Source organism: Felis catus, chromosome B2 (assembly GCF_018350175.1).
Source record: "Felis catus isolate Fca126 chromosome B2, F.catus_Fca126_mat1.0, whole genome shotgun sequence".
Taxonomy (NCBI): domain Eukaryota; kingdom Metazoa; phylum Chordata; class Mammalia; order Carnivora; family Felidae; genus Felis; species Felis catus.
Window position 1 is genome coordinate 41659278 of NC_058372.1, and position 12270 is coordinate 41671547.

The window sequence follows — 12270 nt, forward strand, 5'->3', positions numbered from 1 at the left end:
TGAGCAAAGGTATGAGAGGGGACTCAGGTGCATAGGGGTGAGGGATATTGACAGGAGAGGGGCAGGGTTAGCTTACAGGGAGTCTGCAATGCCAAGAGGCTCTGGCCTGTCGGGGATGAGCAGCATTTGAGGGGTTTTAAAAGGAGCACCCCAGCAGTGGGTCAGGAGGCAGGGAGGCCCAAAGGAGGCTGTTGCACCCCTCCACGGGGAGGTGCTGAGGGGGTGGTGGTGACTTCTGCCTCTCCTGGTTACATTGTGAGGAAGACAGAAGGCAAGGCCCCTGACCCACAGAGCTTTAGGTCTAGCAGCCACGCATCACACCTGCCGGCTTTTCCATTGGTTAACACAGAATCCACACCATAGCCCCGTGAGATAGAGGCTCTTGTCATCCCAAGTGAATATTTGCTGGAGCCTTCTAAACTGGCCTCCCAATTCTCCTCTCGCCACCGCCCCCCCCCCTTAAGTTGATTCTCACACAACAGCCAAAATGAGCCTGTTAAACTGTGAGCCAAATCATGTCACCATTTGGCTCAAAGCTCTGCAGAGACTCTATTTTACTCAGAGGAAAAAACAAAAGTTTACACAACAGCCTGAAAAGGCCCTGTACTCTCCAGGCAGCCTCTACCTCCCTGCCTCTATGACTTCTGATCTGCCTTGGTCACTCAGCTCAACTACACTGGCCTCTCTGTTCCTCAGACTGCAGGCGCTCTCCCACCTCAGGGCCTTTGCACAGGCTGTCCCCTTTTCTTGGAGCACTCTTCTCCTAGATGGGGCAACGTGTGGCTCTCTTACTTTCAGTCTTGTTACCTTTTCAGTGAGGCTACCTTGACCACTGCATTTACAATCAACACCCCGTCCTCACTCTGCACTTGGATGCTCCTTTTCACCATCCCTTCTTTTTTCTTACAGCGTGTGCCATCTTCTCGCTTACTCTAGAACTGAGAGGTCTAGTAGAACTGTAACGTGAGCCACATGTGTAATTTGAAATTTTCTAGGAGCCAGATTTAAAAAGTTAAAAAGAAACAGGTGAAATTAATCAAAAAAAAAACAACCCTTTTTTTAGGGCATTTATTTTTTGAGAGAGAGGGAGAGAGAGAGAGAGAGAGAAGAGAGCAGGGGAGGGGCAGAGAGAATCCTAAGCAGGCTCTGCACTGGCAGCTTAGAGCCCGATGTGGGGCTCGAACCCACGAGGTCATGTCCTGAGCCGAAATCAAGAGTCAGACACTCAACTGACTGAGCCACAGGCACCCCCAGGAGAAATTAATTTTAATAATATATTTTACTTAACCCCAACATATCTAAAAATACCATTCCAACATTTAATCAATATAAAAATTATTAAGGAGAGATTTCACTTTTGTGTGGTACAAAATCTCGGAATCTGCTGTGTGTTTTGTTCTTATCACACACCGCAGTTGGGAACAGCCACATTTCAAGGGCTCAATGTACACATGTGGCTAGCGGCTGCCATTTTGGACCACGTGGCTCTAAGATTTACTTTCTCTTTTGTCTGCCTCCCCCCTGACCCCCCGCCACTCCCACTGGAATGCAGGCCACTCGAGGGCAGAGACTTTTGTCTGTTTTGTTCATCGTTGTACCTCCAGCACCTAGAACAGTGCCTGGAACATAATTCATCCTCAGTTCACGTTTTTCAAGTGACTGCAAAACTGAGGCCTGGTGACTGAGGGTTTCATACCAAGGCTGTGGAGGTGAGTGAGGCCAGCAATGGTGGGGGTGGTTGGTGGAGGGGCTGACAGGTAGAGATGTGAACAGGGCTGGGCAAGGAGGAGACTCAGAGTAGATGGTAGGGATCAGGGACAAAGGCCTGTTGGTCAATGCCAGGCACTGTTTCCTCCTTTTAGCCACCCTGGAGATGGGGCTCATTATTTCTGCTTGGCAGATGGGAAGCAGGAGGCTCAGAGAAGGTAAATAACATGCCCGAATTTATGCACAGCCAGTAAATGGTCAAGCCAGAATTTAAACCAGCTTTCCTGACTCCAATTCTAGTGCTCTTTCCACCACACCGTGGTTGCCCCAGGCTAAGGCAGAGCATCAACAAATAAAAATGAATTGTCTAGACTGAATACAAACAGCCAGAAGAAAAGTGGGACAGGGGGAGGATGTGGTGGTGGCCAAACCCAGGCTGAAATCCAGAGTTCCCCAAGTGTGGTAAGGCAAGGCAAGGCAAGAGATGTCTCTAGGGGCTGGGGCTTGTCATTGGAAGATCCGAAACCTAAGCACGAAAGAAATTGCAACATGCAGCCTTGGAGGAGAGAAGCAGTCTTTAAATAGACTATGGGGAAAAGAAGGATAAAATATAAATACTGCATCCCCCGGTTGTATAAGACCTGCTCATCCCCCACCCCAGAGGAAGGCCCAGTGCCAAGCTATCCCTGCTCATCTCCCCCTCGGGATTCACACCCTCCCCTCTGGCCTGACCACTTTTTTCCCTGGACATATACACTGCTCCTTCTCAACTCTGATCTGCCCAGCCTGAGTCCCTTTTCCTTTTTCCTAAGCAGTGACAGACCCTGGCCATAGCCCCAAAGTCCTTTGGAGTACTTGCTTCTCCAAGGAACCTCCAGCCTACCCACTTCCCTCCTGCAAGGAAGCTGGGTAGATTTATACAGACCTTGGTGATTCTGCATCAGTTTCATGTTAAGACCATTTTGGTGGCCTGTGTGCAAACATGGCTGCCAACTGTTCTTCCCATCCCTGTGCACACGTGTCGCTCCTCCCATCAAGAAGTAGAGTCTATTTTCCTCCTTTGAATCTGGGCTGGCCGTATGACTTGCTTTGACTAGGAGGATGTGCCGAAAGAGCTGTTCTTGGGCTTTTAGCCCTAGACTTTCAGGGACATTACAGTTTCCATTTTGTCCTCTTGGAAGGCAGCCGCCATGTTGTAAGGAAGCCCAACTACCATGTTGGAGAGAAAGGCCATGCAGAGAGACAGAGAGAGGCTGAGGCAGGAATGCTTCCCAGCTATTCCAACCAGCCCAGGCTGAGGCACCAGACATATGAGCGAGGTCATTTTGGATTCTCTAGGCTTAAGGGAGCTGCTCTTGCCAACAACCATCTGTTGCCCAAATGTACACAGTTGTGAACAAATACATGGACTGTTGCTGTTTCAAGCTGTGAAGTTTTGGGATGGGTGTTACCTAGCGATTATAAATCATCCAACTAAACCATCACATCCTAGTGCTTGGACCTTTGTCCGTTCCTATCCATAGGGTTTTACTGGTATGTGTGATGGTCTCAGGGGGTAGAGCGAGGTTCAAGAAAGGAGGGATGTAGATATAACAGAATCAGAGACCCGGGGTCTGCCCTGGTAGGAAGCCTGGTGGGAAGAGTCAGGACAAGTGCTGCCCCAGGCAGGACAAAGTATTGTCCAATTTTGGGGGTGAGGAGAGCAAGTCAGTTCTAATGAGATCTCACCCGGAGAAAGTGGGCCTCATCTACAGCATGAGGGGAGAGGCTAGAGGATAAGAAGAACAGGCTGAGAGAGAAGCATGAGGAATTTGAAGGAAAAACCTGTGGCATCTTTTCCTTCCCTTCCCTCCTTTCTCCCTCCCATCCTCAAGAATTTATGGAATACCAGGCATATGTGCTGTGCCTGGTATAGAATGACCTCTCTTTCACTAGGGGTGGCTTTAGCATAACACCAGCCTAGAGATGGGGGGTGGAGGAGGTGATCCTTGAGAGGCCCTGCAGGGCTGGACTCAGAATTGTGGGGAGAGAGACAACTCAGCCACATCCACGGGACATCATCCATCAGGACTCGGGAAATAGGGGAGGGGAGGGAAGGAATCAGTAAATATTTATAATATTTATAATCTGCCTGGAAAGGGAAAATGCAAGGCAAAGATAGGACCTGGCTGAGCATCTGCAGAGGAAGGGATGGAAGCCAATCGGAAGGGGGAAGAGCTCGAACGGCGGGGAGCAGTCGTTCAACGGCAAAGGAACCATCAGGCCTTGGAGCCTATGGAAGGAGGGCGGGGCCTGGGTCTCCTCAGGACAAGAGGACTGAGATCTGAAACAGATTTTAAAAGGTCGTTTTTGCCTTTTTTTTTTTTAAGTTTATTTATTTATTTTGAGACAGAGAGAGAGAGGAAGGGAGGGAGGGAGAGCACAAATGGGGGAGGTGCAGGGAGAGAGAGAGAGAGAGAGAGAGAGAGAGAGAGAGAGAGAGAATCCCAAGCAGGCTCCATGCTGTCAGTGCAGAACCCGACCCGGGCTCAAACTCACGAGACTGTGAGATCATGACCTGAGGTAAAATCAAGAGTTGGACACTCAACCGACTGAGCCATCCCGGTGCCCCGGTTGTATTTGCCTTTGATGGTGGCGGGGTGGAAGGGGGGTAGCCTATTAATGAAAGAAGTAAAGTACTGCCCTCAGGTAGCTCCCAGTCTGAGGGGGTGACATGGCCCTTGCCCTCAGGTTGTGCCCTGTCCTCACAGAACTTCTGGTCTCAGGGAGGAGACAGAAGCCCTTCCAGCAGACGTTTCGTTGTCGATTAAGATGGAAACCACTCTCAAGAAGGCACTCCCTTGCCTTCATCTGTCTGGCCTGGTAGATGTTTGGAATCACCGGGTATCCGTGTCTGAGGAGCTCTTTTCAGGGCCTGCACCCTTCTCCTTCTCTCTTCTCCCAACACACATTTACAGTCCCGCAAGGCTTCTCTTCCCACTTGTTAAGAGGCGAGCATAGCTCACCAGCCTGGGCCCTGACACACATCCCCTGTCAGCCTCTGGGTCTGGCTCCAAGTGGGACAGAAGCCAGCATGTGTCCTCCTCCTGGGGCCCTGCTTGTCTCCTCTGCTGGGGAGGTCTGAGAACCCCATTCACCACTTCCTCAGGCTGCAGGGAGACAGTGTCCCTGTTCCCCACCCTGTTTACAGCTATGCCATCATCGTAGGACTGGAAGTCTCTTGAGGCAACGGAGTGATGGTCTGTGAAGCCCTGCCTGGTGCCTCTGCAGAGCCCATCTGGGTTGCCCTGAGCCCCACCAAGACTTTGGACAGATCTAGGTTAGAATCCTGTGCCTGCCACTGGCTAAATTTCTTCTCTGGGCCTTAACTTTCTCTTCTCTAAGATGGGGACAATCACACCAGCATTGTGAGGTGGTGTTGATGTGTGAAAGCTAATATAGTGCTCAAGGTTGTGCTCAAAGCCGGTCTTTCTAATTATGCTGTTATGTCTAGTCCCCACGTCAATGCCCTTTTCTTCTCTGAGTTCCTACATTGGTATAATTTGGTTGTTTTTCTCCCTCCTCACTTTTAAACTGAAATCCCATAGCTGGGGTTTATACCGATCTTTGTTAAGTTTAGGGCCTTCCTCTCTCACTGAGGAGTGAGGCAAGCCAGGGCAGATTCAGCCCAGAGCCCAGGAGTGGGGAAGCTGGGTTGTCCTGAGGGGAGGGAGGGTGTGGAGAGAGACCTCCTGGCCAGGGATGATGCCCTGTGGCTCCGAACCCAGGGCCAGGCACAAGGTGGGCATGCCATCAGTATTTGAGAAATTAATGAGCCAATGAACAGGACCAGAGCACAAGGCCATTCTCGCCCTGTCCCCCCAAACACACCAAGAGCCTCCGGTCTGAAAGAGGACGCCTTGTGTCCACCCTTCTCTACACAGCTGGGCTTTGGGCAGAAAACCCGGAGGCCTGAGGCAGGGCTGCCTGGGCCGGCTGCTCTCAAACCATTCCCAGCTTACATCTGAGGGGTCCACAGTGGAGGAGGCTCTCGGGGGTCCATCTCAGAAGCACCCCAAGATTACAGTCCTGTTGTTCCAGGATCTTTGGGGGACAAGGTTTGTGGTACAGGTATGGGGAAAGACCTCTGGGATTGGGGCAGGGAGAGGAAGGCTTTCCCTGGGACTCTCAGAGCTGGAAGCTTCCATTTCCCAAGGAGGCCGCAGGAGGATGTCTTCTGGGGAAATATTCAGGGAGAGGGTTCGAGGGTCTTTTTGCCTCTGACAAAGGAACCTGCATCCCCACTCTAGTTCCCTCTGCTCCCTTCCCTTAGGCTTCCCTCCCAGCGAATCCACCCTGACTCCCCCTTCATCCGGCTTGAGAAAGGGAGAGGGTGGCTGGGCCTGCATTTAGGGCGTGCTGAGGCTAGGATCGGTGGGGGAAGGCCTTCCACTGGCAGGACACCCTCGAGGCATCCTCTCACCCAGGGCGAGACAGGTCTTCCTCCACACAAGCACATCCACAGGCTCACATACATGCAAGTGTGACAGGGGTCACCCCTCCCAGTCACGGGGCGGCCGCCTGGTTGGGTAAGGGCTCCCAGGGCAGGGGCTGTGAGGCCCAGCTGAGGGATCTGGCTTCTCAGGATGAGCCCCTGTGGGGCTGGGGGGTGGAGGGGGGGGTGCTGACCTGGCTCTAATTCTGTGACCCAGAGCTGTCCTGTGGGAGCGACTGACTATTCTGCAATAGTCACCTCATGGATATTAATAACCCTCTATCTGGCAGCCACAGAATTGATAACGCCTGGTCACTTCTGGTCCTGCCTGGCCTGACCGCCTGGGTTCAAATCCCAGCTGCTAATTCTGTGTCCCCGCTGTCCAAAACCCAAACCTAAAACAGCTCCAACCCTGACAGCCTCTAAGTCGTGTCACAGAGCAAAATTACCTTTTTGAGCCTCAGTCGTTGTCTGTTAAACAGGTACCATGACTTGGGGCGCCTGGGTGGCTCAGTCGGTTGGGCTTCCGACTTCGGCCCAGGTCATGATCTCGCGGTTCGTGAGTTCGAGCCCCATGTCGGGTTCTGTGCTGACAGCTCAGAGCCTGGAGCCTGTTTTGGATTCTGTGTCTCCTCTCTCTCTGACCCTCCCCCGTTCATGCTCTGTCTCAAAAATAAATAAACATTAAATAAAAATTAAAAGACAAAAACCGGTACCATTACACCTAAGGATCAGAGAAATGTGATCCCTGGGGGAAGGGTGAGTGACTGGCATGTTGTGAGTGCCCAGAAAAGGTCGTCAGTTGTCACTACCGTGACTGGGCACAGGGTGGTGGGAAGAGAGCATTGGGATCCAACAGAGCCTGGCTTCGCTTTTCCCATCAGTAGCATTTTCTGGCTATCTGACCCGGGCAAGTGATTGACCTCTCTGGGCCTCATTGTCTCTACCTGGGAAATGGGCACGATACTACCTTTCTCCCAGGTGTTAATGTGGATTAAGTTAGATAAGGGAATATAAAGTGATTACCACTTAAGGGGGGGGGGGCTCAATAAATATAGTACTTGTTGAATGAAAGAATGAACGTGAATCACACCGCTCTGTCAGGGTCCCGAAGGGGTGGGACAGATTCTCCGTCATCAGCCCGGGTGCTCCCTGAGGAAGGGGGTGCAACTTCTGGGCTTGCTTCCTTGAGGCTCATCTACAGAACCCAACGAGGCTCAGCGTTTCAGATGATTTATTCCCTTGGTCCGTATGGAATGCGGAAAGAGCCCGTGTAGAAACCCACAAGGGAAGACAGAAACAGCTTTTCCTTTCCTCTTAGTAACGGGGGACAAGCAGGGCCTGGGACCCAGCCCTTAGCTCTGCTCCCGGGCCTGGGAGAGGGGATGTTTGTGCCCGCAGAGGTTATGAGAGCATCAGGGCATGCCTTCCTGGTGAGGCCAGTGGGCTCACCCCCTTTCCTTCTGGCTGTGGCTGCTTCAGCCACACCCTTGGCACTGCCCAACTCTAGCGGCCATACTAAAAGCCCAAACTGTGGGGGAGGGAGGCGTGTTGGGGGCCGCAGGGAGGAAGGAGGGCAGAAGAGACATGAGCGGGTGTGGTGGTGGGGGGGGGGGGGGGGGAAGAGCTCAGCCTGATGCTGGTAAAACCCTCCCCCAGGCCCCATGACTTCAGAGAAACTGCCCACAGATGCCGGTGGTGTGCCTGGCCCAGCCGTTGGTTTGTGCCTAAAAGGAAGTTTCCCCGAAGACTCTCTTATCTCAACCGGCCTGGTGCAGCTGCCGAGAAGGAACGAAGGAAACCATTTGCTCCCTGGCCCATCACCACATGCCCACTCCAAAGGCTCTTCCTGGCTTTCTGTGTCCCCGCCACACTTCTGAGGGAGGGAGGGGAGGCGGCTACTCAAGCTGGGGGTGTTTACGGGTCTGAGGGCTGCCGGGTCTGAGGGCTGCCTGCTGGCGGCTGAGAAGGTTCTAAGGGACTCTCGTTTCTGCCCCCCCCCCTCCCGCCGAACAGTACTGGGTACCTGGAGACCTCAGCTTCTCTTGCTGTCCGTTAGTCCTACATGGGCCTCCTGGTCAGCCTGGCCCTTTCATGCCACCTCAGTCCTGGATGTGGGGTTGCCCCACACAGCAAATAAAAACACAGGACGCTCAGTTAAATCTTCATTGTCTGAAATTCAAATCCAACTGAGCATCCTGTACTTAGTCTGGCAATCCTACCTGAAAGGAGTGTCTGGAAACTTCCTCCTAGGTGATTCCTTCAGGTGCTTTGATGTTTCTCTCCTTCCTCCTCATCCTTCTTGTGGCTTTGCCAGTGAGGTTCCCGGTGTAGACACTGCATTTGGGTCCCTGTTCTGGAGATGTCCATAATTTCTACCTGCAGAAAGCCATGTGAAACAAATCAGGAGCTGTCTGAGGGCAGAGGCAGGGCCCTCCTCAGACTAGGCGTTCCCTGAGAGGGAGGGGCTTTGTGTCACCACTCCCCGCCCCCCGCCCCCAGCCCCATCAGACTGGGAGCCTCTGTTTCTCCTCCCCATCATGATTGGGACCATTCTCTGGAGGAACTGAAACTGACCCCCAGGCCTGACCCTTCCCGTAGGCTCAATAGAGTCTTGAGTGCTGGGGCCTAGGGGAGTCCTAGCAGAGCCCGTTACTCAGCAAACCTCCATCTCCTCTCTTCTGATGGTCCGCCAGTGGTAATCCTCTCCCCCCGCCTTGTTTTTGCAGGCAGTGGTCTCAAGAAATCCCCGGGATCTGGAAGCTTACAGTGGAAATTCTGCTGTGGGAGCCTACTGAGCTCTGGCTGGGGCCAGGTCACAGAGCAGCCCTGCGACCTTGGGCAGGCTCTGGTTCCTCTTAGGGCCTCAATGTCTCTACAGGTACAATGGCAAGGTATCTAGCCTGCTGACCTTGGAGTAGTGTTTTCCAAACTGCAAACTGTGATCTGTCGGTGGGACATGAGGTCATTTTGGTGGTTTGCAACCAGTATTAGGCTTTTTCTTAAATCTGAAAGAGAACAGAGGGGCACCTGTGTGGCTCGGTGGGTTAAGCATCTGGCTCTTGATTTCGGCTCACGTCATGATTTCGAGTTTCATGAGACTGAGCCCCACATTGGGCTCTGTGTTGACAGCACAGAATCTGCTTGGGATTCTCTCTCTCTCCTTCTCTCTCTGCCCCTCCCCCGTGCTCCCCCTCCCTTTCAAAATAAATAAATTTAAGAAAAAAGAATTTAAAAAAATGCAGACAGGCTTGCACGCAGTAAGGATAGATATGGTTTGTTGAAACTCTTGAAATATGTGTGTTCGTATGTGCTCAGGGGTCGCAGTGTAGGATGTATTTTTTCCGGTGGGTTATGGTAAAACAAAATGTCGGGAAGACAGTACCTTAGAAGGTATTGTGGCAGAAGGTGGCAGGAGCAGTTGGAGACCCTGAAGTGGGTGTCTGCTACTTTTCTACCTCCTGGATGCCAGATTGGCTGGCCACCCCCTCTCTGGGCTCTCTTTCACTCTCCTGGGCGGCCGTCGTCCTGCTGGCGTCTGTGGGCCCAGACCCATGCTCCCCAGAGACCAGGTCATCTCCCGGCTGAGAGCCCTCAGGGGCCTGATCTGGTCCCCTGGCCAATGCCACAGAAGAAGGTACTGGGATCCTCAGCCTGCCCAGCTGCCTGTCTCTGCCCAACAGTAATACTGTATTGGGAAACCGAAGCTCTGGCCAAATGGAGAAACACTGCTCCCTCCCTAGCTTTCCCAACTTCCCTCCACCCTACCAGGCCTAACACTCATTAACCCCTTCCTGGGGACTGGGGGAGGGGCCTTCTTCAGGGGTGGTGGGGCCTGGGTGGGTGGACAGGACAGAGAGGGTGAGGGCCTGGGGACCCTCTGCTGTGCTGACAAATCTCTGGCTTTCTGAAACTCACGGCTCTGACATCCCTGCCTTCAAGGAGCCCCAGTCTGAGGGAGGAGACTCAGCCCTGCCCTCAAGGAGCCCCAGTTTGAGGGGGAGACCTAGCCCTGCCCTCAGGGAAGCCCATTTTGAGGGGGAGGCCTGTGGAAGTCTATCTCCTTGATCCTTCTCCTTAGGATGGTGGCGACAGCAGGGCCCTGGAGGCTCTGAGCTGGCTGGTTTGACAAAGAGTATGGCAGGGCATTACTATCCTTTTCCCTGCAGTGTTTGCCTGTAGCCTCAGGAGCGGTATGGTCTGGAGAATGCCAGGGAAGAGTCCTTTCCCTCGGCCATACCCACCATCACCCTGCTAGCTCTCCCCATCGCTGGCTGACTACAGGTCTGAAACCACTTCATTAAATCCCTCCTTAGATTTAGGGCTAGAAGGGATGTTGGAGGTCGGTGAGTCCCAGATCAGAGGAGGAAACTGAGGCCTAAAAAAGGGAATGAATGCTTCCTGAGGTCATACAAGGAAGTAACTGCAGACCCTAACTCCCAGGCATGTGCTCTGGGCTAGATGGAGACTCTGGGGGATGTGGGTCTACTCAGCACATGCGTGAGTGGGGAGGCACTGTGACCCGTGTGTGTATGTGTGCATGTGAAGGCGGAAGGGGTCCAGTACAAGCTGCTCTGGGTCCTCTGTGAGCAGATGGGGGTCCTCCGTGAGGGGTCTGGCTATCTCTGTCTCGGGGCAGGGAGGGCAGGGACAGGCCTGTACCAGGGACACTGGACAGGTCTTATACATACCATCCCCATGCCAAGGCCACCCGGCCCAACCCTCTTGGGACCGAGGGCAGAGGCCGATGAGTCACAGATGACTCAGGTGCTGGAGGCCACAGCCACGCGTGGCACATGATAGCCGAGAAGAGCTGAGCCGAGAAGAGCAGATTGGTGACCCGGGAGGCTGACACTGTGAGTATCCTTTCCTAGAGGACACCCAGTCAGAACTCTGAGGCTGGGCCCCTGTGGTGGGGCTCTCCTTCCCCCTGCATCTTTGATCCACTGGCCGCCCAAGCGGTCCTCTAGGGGGACAGAGGCGGAACTGTACCGAGCTGTCCCTGCTCCCCCCGAGGTATAGGGTTAGGGTTGCTCTTAATGGGAGAGAGTTTTCCCCGCCCTTGTGGAACCAGCACTCAGCGGCGCCCTGCCCTGCCCTGCCCCTGCCCTTAGACGGTGTCAGAAACTCCACAGCCTTGACCCGCCGCTTGATCCTAAGGCCTGGGCCACAGGATGAGACAGTGTGGGGCACAGACAGCATCCCGGGTTTGGGGAGGAGCAGACTGGGGATGGGAAGTCTCGGCCTGGCAGGGCATGCCCCAGGGTCTCCGTCCACCTGAGACACCCTCCTGATTACAGGGTGAGCAGCCACGACCAGACACTGTAATCTGCTATCCTCCCTCCCGCCAAGGGCCTGTGGCAGCCTTTCCGAGTGCTTTTTTCCAACTGTTTCTTAAGAACTCTGGGAAGGGGGAAGCCCTCATCCCCACGGGGTGAGGCCAAAGATAAAAAGAGGTGAGGAGAAGAAGGAGGGAGACGAGGACAGAGGGAGGGTCAGCGAGGGGGTGGGGGAGGAAAGAGGGAGGGAGGGAGAGAGGATGAGGAGCAGAAAGGAGGGGTGAAGGGAGAAGAGAGAGGTGCAGTTCGACAGCAGAAGGCTTTCTCGGGTTGACAGACTGAGGAAGGGGGGGGAGGGAGGATGTCCATTCTCTGTCCCTCAGACCCCGGCTTAGATGCTCTTCCTTGGAGAGACCCACTCACCTCATGGCCTCAAGCAGCAGCCTCCTCCGCCATCACTTTCTGCAATTACGCCCTTTAGCGAGGAAAGGGTGGCTCAGATCTTGTCACTTTGGAGCTCAAATCCCTGCGGCAGCTCCCCATTTCCCTCAGAGTAAAGCCCTCACGTGGCCCTCAAGCACCTCCATGATCCCTTCTGGGACTGGCTGCCTCTCTGATTTCCATTTCCAGCTCCTCCCCTTCCATTGCTTTAACCCCTCTGGCCTCCTTACTGTCCTTCAATCAGATCTCGCCTGCTCCTGCACCAGGACCTCTGCACGACCTTTCTCCTCTGCCTGGAATGTTTTTCTCCAGATATCTACAGGACTTACTCCCTCACCATCTTTCAGGGTTTTGCTCAAACAGCGCCTT

The 12270-nt window shown here is 53.7% G+C and overlaps 1 long non-coding RNA gene across 1 annotated transcript; it reads right to left on the bottom strand.

The window, feature by feature from the left end:
- Window positions 1-8201: 8201 nt before the first annotated feature.
- On the bottom strand, window positions 8202-12270 carry LOC109499677. The gene is made up of 4 exons (XR_002742612.2): window positions 11884-12270; window positions 9093-9189; window positions 8404-8560; window positions 8202-8289 (listed from the first exon to the last, which is right to left on the bottom strand). It is a non-coding gene; the product is annotated as an uncharacterized LOC109499677 (long non-coding RNA).